The 11,941-nt window shown below is 36.4% G+C and overlaps 1 long non-coding RNA gene across 1 annotated transcript; it reads left to right on the plus strand.

Moving 5' to 3' along the window:
- Window positions 1-2,142: 2,142 nt before the first annotated feature.
- On the plus strand, window positions 2,143-9,854 carry LOC112960459. Its single transcript, XR_003251756.1, has 3 exons — window positions 2,143-2,797; window positions 8,387-8,535; window positions 9,689-9,854. It is a non-coding gene; the product is annotated as an uncharacterized LOC112960459 (long non-coding RNA).
- Window positions 9,855-11,941: the final 2,087 nt, after the last annotated feature.

The raw sequence follows: 11,941 nt of genomic DNA on the forward strand, positions 1-11,941 counted from the left end.
CACAGCTATACTCTTCAGACAACAGAATGCATCAGGAATCTCCCATGTTTGCACAACCTCATAGAAAAGAAAATCCAATGATGCAACAGTATGCCTATCCTCCTTTTCCTCCTCCTCCTCCAGTTTTTGGCTCTGTTAACGAAATGCATCACCTTCCACCTTCAAATCTAAATATGATTTGGACAGGCCCAAACGTGTACAACCCATCATACCCATTCTTGCCGCCTCCACCTCCACCGCCTCCTCCACCACCTCCGGATAGCAATCCTTCTCAGTTCAGGCCTTACTAAGTTTTCATAAAAATCCATACAGAGAGTTGCAATTTGTGGGGAGGAAGAAAAGGCTGTCAAGACCTCACTCCTGTGTTTTGGAGATGCTTCAGTTTTCTGCAAGAATAGAACAAATCCAGAGTTGTGATGCCTTGTGGGACATTCACAGAAAATTATTTTTTTGAATATCTGTGTTTTGCTTAAAAAAAGTATGATAAAAATAACCAAGTATTAAGTAATGGTTTATTTTTATAGTGTCTACCAGGTTGGGATGATAACAAATAAAAACCTTTTGGAGACTGGTATGTAGTGGTTGAAATTTGTTTTGCAACAAATTAGAGCTTATATAAGTACTGTCTGATAGTGATGAGGATGTTCGGCATAGATGGTATTTGAATATTTTTAGATCAGTTGTATGTTGCTGTGCTAAACTGTCATTCCTTTATGTAACCATCCAATTTATGTAAATTTTGAAATCTGTGTAAATGTGGGAAATACCACTGTTAAACAGGATATATAAACTCCTGTTGTCCATATTTTAGTTAGTATGAAATTAATGAAATATGGAAAGCTGAAGCTGCATGGCCTATCCTAAGTAGACGGAGTAACTGAGGGTCTGAATTTGGACCAGGAGCTAAATTACTCAAATTTATTACTGTATGGTAGGTACAGAAGAAAAAACCCTGTAACCTATGGATTAGATGTTTTGAAATTAATTTTTGCACGTAAATCTGCATGGCTTGGGGAAATCCAACCAGTGCAATTCTGCTAGCTCCTTTTTGCTGCTAGTGGAGGAATGCTCATAGATACACACAGCAGGTCTTCAGCCTTTCTAGGAAGAGATCATCAGACCTGACAGGGAGAGAAAGTATGTCATTTCAGAACTCCCTTGTTTAATTTTGTATCCAAAATGCAGATAAAACTTGATTGCTGTAAAAATTTTATAGTCAAAACTGTCTCTTAAAGATCAAGGTCCATCAACTTTCTCAGCTTGCTGCTTGAAGGGGGGTGGTGGAATTATCAACCAAAGAGAGCCTGGAGCAAGCTTCTCCTGCCAAAAGAGTCAGTCGTACAATTGCACTTTCTCGGCCTCCACAGAAGTGCTCCAACTGATTTACTAGAATAGAAACTCTTTACTTCGCATGAAGAGGAAAAAAGTAGTGGTGGTGGGGGGACATCTCAAAGATGATTTTCCTATGGAAGAATCATGACTAGTGTCATGTGAGGTCCTGCCACTGAAAAGAATTGTCATTGGTAGAAGTGTGTGGTAAGTATTTCTATTCTCAAACTCTTACTGGCCTCAGGTTCTTTCGGTATGTATTTGAAGGCTAATAAAGCTTGGCAGGTGTTGCTTAGTATTATGACTTAGTCTAATTCCAGATAACTTGAGAATGAAGCAAAAATTTAATGCACAGATGGAGATGCCGTCTTGTCCGGATGCTGTTACTGAAAACTAAAATTTCTCCTCAGTTTGATGCTTTTGAAGTTTCATGTTTATAAATACTTCAATAATGCCCCTATTCTGTAAGTAATATCTTTAAAATGTTATTTCATAAGTATGCAACTGAGAAATCTATGTAAATCTTTCTCAAATTTTATAGCAAACAGGTAATATACAGTGGTGGCAAAATACTTCTCAGACAAAACAATAGCATTTCAGGCATTAATGTTGAATACGTTTTTTGCTGCTTTTGTTTTTTTTTGATAGTGAAACACAAGTCCAGTTCTAATCTGTTGCAAATGCTTATGTTCTRGGGAAAGGGAGAAAAGTGAATTTCTGGCTGCCTAAACCGTAGCCCAATAATACAGTATTGCCATTGCTAGTGAAAGGCCACAGACTTTATATCGAGTTTGCTAGGCCTCAGGACTGAGGCTTACCAGGTTTGCTTTGGCTGAACTCATCTTGATGTGCCTGGAGCTCTCTCTTTACTTGGTTTAGCTGTAATAGCAATTTTTACTGACCAGGTGGATATACCTGCTTGGTTTTACTTATGTTTGTATGATGCACACACAGTTTTTATACAGATGGTAGTAGCAAGTAGTTATTTTGTGCAAAATGAGATACTTGTTTTTAATGTAATGAGGTAGAGGAATACAGGCTTAGAGATATGACACAGGGTGTGGTGCAGAGGCACCCAGGCATGGGATGACAAGAGACAGGGCAGGGGCTGGCACTGGAGACCCCAGGGCTTCAGACAACTCACCAGTGGTCAGCTGAAGAAATGCAAACCTGGACAAAACTGGTTTGGGGGATAACAGAACAAAGAGTAAGTATCTAATGCATGTAAAATGCACTGTATATAGTAAAATCAGTTGTAATGTGAACTTGCAGACTGGTGAAGAAAGAGCAAGGTGTACAAGAGCGTTAGCAATCCTAAAACTGATTCCAAGCGGATCCTAGATTGAGGAGGAAGAAACCATTGCCATTAACCTTATCCTCGGGCTTGGGATGCTGATGACTTGCTGTATTCTCCCCACTGGCCCAAACTGAAGCCATCAACCTCAAGATGCGAAGGGGCAGTTGAAAGGTAAGTATACATCAGAAAAAGGGGAGATAGTAGCAAATATTCATACAACTTTAACTGTATTTTTACTATTGATACTTTGTTCTGTATAGTAGTGCTCACTTCTTTCTTTTTCTGTAATAATTAGATCTGGACTAATTTTTTTTAACTAGACTGTTAAGATTTCAGTTATGCTAAGGTGCTTCCTTTTTGCAGTAAGATTTTGCATGTAACAAAACCTAATACAAAATTAGATTACATAATGTAGTTGGATAGAAGCTTATTGTAGTACAGATTATTTTGTTAATGCTCGATAGTGAGCTGCAATACAAAATAAATGTGAGTGCACACCAAGCACTATTATGTAGAAATATAAATTTTATAGGTCTTCTGCATTTAGTGAGTACGGGTCACATTAAAGGACCTGTTAACTGAATTCAGTGAAAATCAGCCATGATCACTGAGTTTGAAATATCTGGAGATTGATTTCATTGCCCTAGAACAGGATAAGCATGCAGGTTGTATGCAACTTCTCATAGAAGACTTGAAAATAAGTGTTATAATAGACTTTTAAAGTAACAGCATCTTATTTTGAAATTAGAGCTAATGCAGCTGCCCTTTTTTCTTTTCTATCTTGAATGTAATCAGGTACCTGATGAAATTTAATAAACAATTTGTTTGAAGCAATAGTGTTTTATAGAGATTTTTAGACTCTTATTTTGTGTGCTGGATACTTTGGTAAAGCAGTGTAAACTTGCAATAATTTGGGGAGGTTAGAAACAGGTGTATTTGCAACTTCAGCAGTTTGGGGAAGGAACATAAAACTCAATACATTTGATTAAAAAAAAAAGTGGCTATGTTATGGAAATATTGCTAGCTTTTATCTTTAATTGTCAGATAGCTCTTATTTTTGTCCCCAGGGCTGTGAAGCCCTAGCTATGAAGCTTGGAAGAATTTGCCTGACAGATTTTGAGCAGCAAGAATAGCTGTTTGTGTTTGGCCTAATATCTCTCATCTATGTTTTATGCGAAGTTTTTTTTTTTTTTTTACTGTAATTGGTGTTACTACACTTCTGTGTTACATTAAACGCATTACTATGTTAAAGTGTGAGCGCAATATGCTTGCAATAAGATTACAGTAACTCGGAAGCTGAACTTAACTTCTTTGTTTCTGGGATGCCAAGTCAGTCATAGGTACAGATCCAGGGCAAATGAAGCACTTGAAATGCATCTTTCTTTTCCTTCTCTTACTGGAAATTGAACTGTAGTATACTGCAGCTCAATCCTTAGTCAGTGCTACCTAGGAGCAAGTTGAGGTTTTTAATCTGAATTAATTTGATGTATAATCCAGACAAATCAAAAAGCCAGCCAGCCAATAGAAACCATGAAATGTATATTGTGTGGACATCAGGTCCTCAGCACCAACACTCTTTACGGATCAGCTCCCATTAGTCCACACTGTTTGCTAATGTAGACTTAATGTCATGTATTCAAAACACATYGCAGTAAAACTTCTTTTCTATAGATGCTCCTTAGGCATTATTACTGTAATTAATGTTCTTAAGCGGCCCGTAAAGATGGAAAGGCTTAAAACCTCAGTCCCTTCTGGCTATCAGTAGCATCCAAACCTGACATCTATTGAAAATACCAGCAAGCAGGCATTTGCTAGGAATTCAGCAATGACATATGTCTCAGCAGCTACTTAGTTGCTGGATTAGTACACTGATATCAGAGGAAATGTTGAAGCTGGTGTTCTGTTGAGCAAAGTGGTTGAAATATATAGAATATCTTATCAAAAGAAGCATCATAAATTTATGAAGCAGGTTATGAGATACAATTATCTGGTCAAATATTTGGATGGGAGAAAAGGAGAAGAGGTGGGTCCCAGCTTCCCCAATGCTTACTGAATGCACTTTATATTAGACCCAGTGTTCCAAAATAAAAAAAGAGAACTGAATTCCAGAATTTTACCTTTCATACATACGCATACTGCTTTGCAACTCTGCTGGGTAGCAATTTGTCTTGTTCACCATGCTTTTAGTATAAGAATCTTGAAGWTACACTCTTCAATGGCCCAAGATTAGCAGGACTGGTGGAAAAATGTCATCATGCTGCGTCTTCCCTCTGGAGTAATTTCACCTGTGAATTCATTTCTTATGTTCATTATTACTAACTGTTCTATGCCACTATTTATGTCTGAATACCATCTTTTTTAAATAAATGTATGTGGTATGGGAGTACTAAGATGGCTTGCATATGCAGTGTTAAACTGTGTTTCAATTTTTAGCTAAATTGTAAGGATATATAACTTCCAATGAAAATGTCACAATAGTGTTTTTTTCCATTCAGTGAGATATAATTGGGAAGTTTATAGCAACTTCTACTCAAAAGGAGAAAGTGTGTGTGGTTTTTTTTTGTTTTTTTTCTTTTGTTCTGCTTTGTAGCTATTCTCCCCTCTCAAAGGGGGAGTATAGCAGTGCCAGCATCAGAAGTTTTGAGTCCAGGACAGAATTTTCAGAAGGCTGATGGGAGTCATCCCTATGAGCTAAAAGTAGCCAGTAGCTCAGTGACTGTCAGGTGTTTGGGCTGCGACAGTCAGGTGCACATTTTCAGTAAAGTACTGTCTTTCAGTGGGGCAATACTATTTATTTATGATTTATATGATGTCTATTTTCTGATCCAACTTAGAGTGCTATAGTAGAATCCTGTCACTTCTATAACATTTTTAGTTATTTCCTCATGTCATTTAACATTTCTTCATGGTCTACTGTACAGAGTAGGCTTAAGGCATGGAATGAATGAAGAGCCAGGGAGGGGAGAAAGTCAAGTGAAGGGAAAACAGCCATAAGGAGAGAGTTGACCATAACTGCTCTAAAGGTCGAGGTTTAACCCATAGATATACATATGGCTGCAGTAAGCTATTGTACTTTATAAATGAGTATGTACCTACGGTAACATGGGAAAAATCAAAATTAGAGGCATATGCTTGACAAGATTCCTCTTAAACTTATAAAGAAACAACATTGCTGCTTACATTTTTACTGGCTTTTAATTCCATTTTGAACATGAGTCAGCAAAAGTAGGAGGCAGACTTTTCATGGAGTTGAGCAGCAAAAGGACAAAGGACAACAAACAAGTTGTGGGTTATTTTGTTTTTTTTTCAAGGAAAATTCTGGTCAGTGCTATGGGGTGGGGGGGAAACTCGCACTGCAACAGGTTGCTCAGAGGTAGCGGAACCTGCGTTCTTGGAGGGATTCAGAACTTGGCTTTGTKCCCGTGTGATGTTATGCCCAAATTAGCCCTGCTTTGAGTGGAGAGTTGGACCAGAGGACCTTGTGAGGTCCCTTCCAACCTAAATTATTCTTTTATTCTATGTTAATACATTGTCATTTTTCTGGAGTGCTCTCTTCTCACTAGAGACTTTTTGTCTCTAAATACTAAAAGGCATGACTAGTATAGTCTGAATTGCTGGTGTTTCAGCCCAACTTTTCATTTGTGCTATTGTGCTGTTTCATTATCTTACAAATATAAATATCTAAAATATCCATGCTGTGCTAGAAGTTGGACTTGCTGTGGAAGATAATGACTGCTTCTGTTTCCCTCAATGTAAGCTGATTTGAAGAATTGTTCTTCTATTAGTTGTTTGAGAACTAATGGTAATGAAAGTCTCATTGCTGTCATTGTCTCTTAGGGGGTAAAATACTTTGTACAATTTACTCTGGGAATGATACAATGAATAAGAGCCCCCTCCCCCCAAAGAAAAGTAACTGTGAATGATTTTTAACTGTTGTTTAGCTTCCTAAAGAAGGAATTTTTCTGAAGGGTAGACCTTCTGAATCAAGCTGGTCAGTCATGCTGGTCATAAATAGTAGTGCCACACAGATGAAAAGTAGAAGCAAGCAGTTTTTTGTAAGTTATATTTATCTATTTCCAGGTTCTTTTCTACATCTGTGTGCAAGTCAAAGGTATAGTCAATTATTCTTGCTTACCAAATTTAACAGTGCACATAGTCTGTCTTTCAGATAATGAAGAAATACTGCATTTGCACAGAACAGTTGGTAATAAAATTTGCAGCAACAGGTGAAAATATGGAAAATACTGCCTAGGATGACTTGGCAAATAAAAGGATTACTATAGACATAATGCCACACATTTACAGTACTGCTGATAACCTTTCAGGGTAAAAATAGAATTTTAGAAAGCATGTATAATGAACTTTCTTTACCAGGATCACTTGAAAGTTTATTCAACACTATTGAATGGCAATGTAGAGTAATCTTCATTTGCTGTAAACAAAATCTTTGATTACTATGGAAGAATATTATTTTTTTCCTGTGGATCTGCAGCATTTAATTTTTTTATATATATATGTTGCTGAAACACAGTATTAGAACTTCCTGTATGATTTCTGAGGTGTAATGTAATGGCAGTTATGCATAATGCCTGCCACTTACTAACACAAAGGCAGCCACCTATTCACAGGGACATTTGTGAGACTATCGCATACCCTACCTTTCAATTTGGAAATAGAACTTTCTCTCTGGCTCTTCTGTGCCCATCTGAGTAAAATGAGTATACCTTTCACAAACGTAAAATAACTTACTGCAATTGCTAAACCTAATGTGGGAGTGATAATATGTATGAAGTCTCTGTTTATATTAAGTCTCAAAGGCTGCTGTTTGCAATTGGGAAGATATAATTCTTTAGTTCCTGTGACAAGTAGGGAACCAAAACCTAGGAATATCTTAATCATCAAGAATAAAATGCTATTTAATTACAAACTAATCTTCCTTAGAGATCTGTTTTTTGGAAGAAGTGATGTAGAGATAGTATTTCCCTTAACAAGAAGAAAAATGTCATTACCTATTTTCATTTACTACTCTTTACTCAATTTTTAATATGTGGATTAGCTAATCTTAGATCTCTTTTGTGAGGTTTTTATGGAGATATGGTTTGAAATAAAAATTAAAATACTTTCTTCAACACAGAGCTGAAAAGAGCATCTTTTGTGGTTTTTCAGTTGAACACCTTGGTTGAATGCTTTGACTAAAAATGAATATACTAAGTATTCATTTTACAACTGAAAAGTATACCTAAATTTTACAAGATAACTATTTGTTTAACCTATCTGTCGCATTTTCAAGCATTTGATTCCACACTTCCTAGGTTATCCTGTATAACAGTATGCCCCCAGATAGCCAAGCAAACTTAATTAAAAGTGCAAGGAAGAGGCTTATTTATCACTAATTTTCTCAAAAATCCGATTCTGCATTCAGTTGCTTGGTACACTCTTCACCATGATGCATTTATTTCACAGGTAGTTTTATGTATATCTGTACAAACCTGCAAGCCTTGGTCTCCAGCTTTACTTTGTCACCTAGCAATGTATTTAATCTTTGGCCTTGGTTAAAGCATTCTGAAAGGCAGAGAGTAGGCCAGTGTGCTTCTGCTGCTTGATGCTCCGCAACACTCACCTTTACTTACTGCTGCTTTATATGAAATGGGAGTGTGTTACCAACTTGCCTTAATCTTCTGCTTTTGGTGGCTGACTGGTTAGTTTCTTTCCCTTACAGTATACCCAATATATATGCATTATATATTCTTTCTCTTACAGGATACCTGCTTTTTGCTATCAATACAATCAGTGTCTGAAGTTGCTCAGATAGTGAAGACTTCTATCCATCCTGCATAAGGTGATGAAGTGGTGATGTTAGAGTTTGAGATGGAAACAATTACTGTGCCTAGAGCAAAATAAAGACTTGGGTAAGTTATGTAGGTCACGATGCTTTCATTGTCTGTGAGTAGAGAATCCTGTTTACTGTTTGTTTTACTGCTCCAATGTGGTGAAAAAAAGAAAGTGACTTTATTGGGAAGGAGATTAACATACCACAAAAAAGTTAGATCTGTCTGGGGGTGTCAGAGTAGGACTCTCAGATCGTCATTTTGTCACCCTCAACCATTTAAGTAAATCAACCATTCCTTTCATTGGCGAAAAAGCAGGAGCAGAAGAACAGCAAAAAGCTGTCAAGTTTTGTGTTCCCAAGGTAAAATATTCCCTATTAAGTTCAAGCTACTTTTGGTGGAGTGTATAATGTGTTGGAAGTTGAGTTTGTTGTAGCTAACCAGAGAGTAACTGTCCTTTTCTAAAAGTGATCATTCCAATTTGTCACAGAATAGGTCAGTGTCTTATACTCCTGGTTTGGAGATTCCACTTAAATTGTGACTCCAGACAGGTTTAATCTGGCTAGTATGGTGTCTGAAAAACATTAAACTTTGTATCTTGAGAGGAATTCAATTTGTATTTCAGGTGGAACTCGGGGCAAATTACTAGGTTTCTCTTTTTCCATGCTCATGAATCTAAAACAGATAGAAACTACTAAAGCCTCATCTTTAAACATTTGTGTGACATCATGAGTATATTGTAGAAAGGAATGTAAAATGTTTTTATTTAGTGGATTTTTTATCATCTTTGCACAAAATTTGCTAGAGTATAATCTTTGAATAAAGATATTTACTTTTGATTTAATTTATAGGAGGATGCATAATAAACAGAAATGTATAATTGTCTAAAAATAAACAGAATTGTATAATGTCTATGAAAATATATTTTTGTATGGTTTAAAAACTACATATAGGGGTAAGTCAGAAGTAAGACAGACAAATAATATTTGCTTTGAATATTGGTGCAAGTGAGACCTTAAAATATAGGATTTGTTAATATTCAGTGTGTGGGTTTTTTTTTTTTGGGAATGATTTGCTTTTTGAAAATTACAGACTAATCCACTTTGTCTTTTTTCAAGACTCAGGTACTGTTTTTTTTTGTTGATAATGCGGAATAAGTCTGTGTGTGATGTATTTTATATGTAGATCCCAAATTGCAACTGCGTAGTATTGCTTTCAATAATCTTGCATGCAGGACTTCAGCTTCTGAGTCTCTAATCCAAAAGCTATTACACCCCAGCTTGTTTGGTATCATCSTGTGGATGGAAAAAATGTGTATCTCTAAAGGAGCAGGATCAAGGCTACTTGATACACTTAATCTTGGTATTCTGGAATTTTTGGATTTGGTTTCACTATCCAGTGATGATAATATTCCTTAAATGAGGATTTTCTATACATTATGACTAAAAACAGGTAAACCTAAAGGTAATGCTATAGCAGATGAATCTAATAAAGTACAGAGGGACTTTAAAATAAGAACTCTAAGCTGTGTTTGGAGGAAAAAGCTTAAACAACCTCTTTTTCAACGGGCATCTGAGAACTTTGAGTCCTGTGGCACTGGCTTGGGATTTTAAACCCTAGAACCAAGTAGTATTGAAAGCGTCCACCTGTTAACCACTTAAATGTAGAGATGCAGATGTCTTAATTTCAAACTGATTCCYGACTTTGCAGCCATAGCTAGAAAGCATTCTCTCTTTCTCTGCCAGATTTCTAAGCCTACACACATTTTTTTAATTTTCTGGCTGTATCTTTAAAGTAAAAAATCTAGCTAAAATGGCTGAGTTCCTACAGGTGGTTAATCACTAATTCAATTAAGTTGTGATGTTCTGCTTCAGTCTCAGGGTAGAATACAGAAGGTGAGTGAGTAAACAAAGAATAATCAGGACTGACTCTGAACTAGCTATAATGTAATAAAAGAGGAGACATGGAAAATCGTTGAAGCATCTTTTATGCTTTGTTTAGATTCTTATTTTCAGAAGTAACCTTGGGAAGCAAATTCCCCTTTTTATGAAGGAAGAATTCTTTTGGTGAACTTCATTTACTGGAAATATTAGATCTCATGTTTTAGTATCAACATAAAGAAATTGATAGATATATGTAGAGATACACACACGTGTGCACATTAGTTTTTTCTGAACTAATGTAACATGGCTGTAGAAAGATAACTGCAAATTGTAGAGTTACTACTGCTTAACAAGTTACCTCTAGGCTGCTGAGTCATAGTGGTTAAGCTCGGTCATGATCTTACTCCATTGCACTGTGGAGTAAAATATTATTTTAAATTATCTTATCCCGTAAGACAAAGAAAGCTCTCCTTTTCTTTTTTTGGAAAACCAGTTAACATTTTCCTCTCTTTCCCTGTGGCTGCTAGGATAGATGTGCCTTGTCTTGTCTTCCCCGTGCAAATGCCTGTGCAAAGGGATCCCCACTCCTCTCACTCCAGCYGCCTTCCTTGGTGGTTCCTTGTTCTGGCCCATGCTGTATGTCAGCAGCTCAGTGCAGCCTTGTTATCACATGGAAGTTGTCCTGCCCCCTTTTCATTCTTCTTTTGGCAGTATTCGGGGTGTGGTTTCATGAGTGTTTTAAGTGGCTGTAAGAATGCACTGATGCTGATTGTGCTCTCTCCACTGTGTTCCTGTTTGTTCCTGCCTTGCTCGTTTTCTCAGTGGGATCAGTTTTCTGATCCAGCTGAAGAGTAAACCTGTTAATAAAAGATTTCAGGCAGATCTTAGTGAAGCTTACCATACGGTCCCAAAAGTGGACGATCTTCTATACTGTAGATATTGTTCTTTTTAATGTCCACATATCAGTATGATGAAACTGCAGTTTCATTGTAGTAGTGCAGTTTTTTTTCCAGATTATTAGCACAGTGAAACTGTCAGTCAAGAAATGATAATCTGGAGATTGTTCTACTGCTACTTTTTTGAAATGATTAAATTAATTTTCCTATTGTAACTTGTTTCCTATACTCAATTCTGTTGGCATGCATTATTGCATTTCTAATTCCATTAAAGTTGTGATTATAAAAGAAGATAGTGTTTTTTTAACTCAAGAAGCAATTTGATATCTTCCAGATGTAATTACAGTACTTCTTGATGACCAAGTAATCTTGATGATTAAGAATACCATTTGACAAGTATTTTCTTATTTTCACTTATAATACCAAGCAGAAACCAAAGAGACATCAAGTAGAACAGTCACATTGTAATACATAAGCAGAAAAACTTAGAAAATTCAACAAGGAAAGACACCTATTTTATCCCCAGAGAAAGAAACTCCGCATTTCTCTAAATGTTGTTCAGTACTTTAGGATGAAATTCTGCATCCAATTACATTCATTAGAATTTGCTTTGGATGCAGTAGAAGCAGAATCAAACTTTATTTAATCCTCTTTCCCTGACCCCTCAGATACAGAATAATTGTCTGAATCAATAGTAAAAAAAAAAAA

Source organism: Apteryx rowi, unplaced genomic scaffold (assembly GCF_003343035.1).
Source record: "Apteryx rowi isolate R43461 unplaced genomic scaffold, aptRow1 scaffold_960, whole genome shotgun sequence".
NCBI lineage: Eukaryota > Metazoa > Chordata > Aves > Apterygiformes > Apterygidae > Apteryx > Apteryx rowi.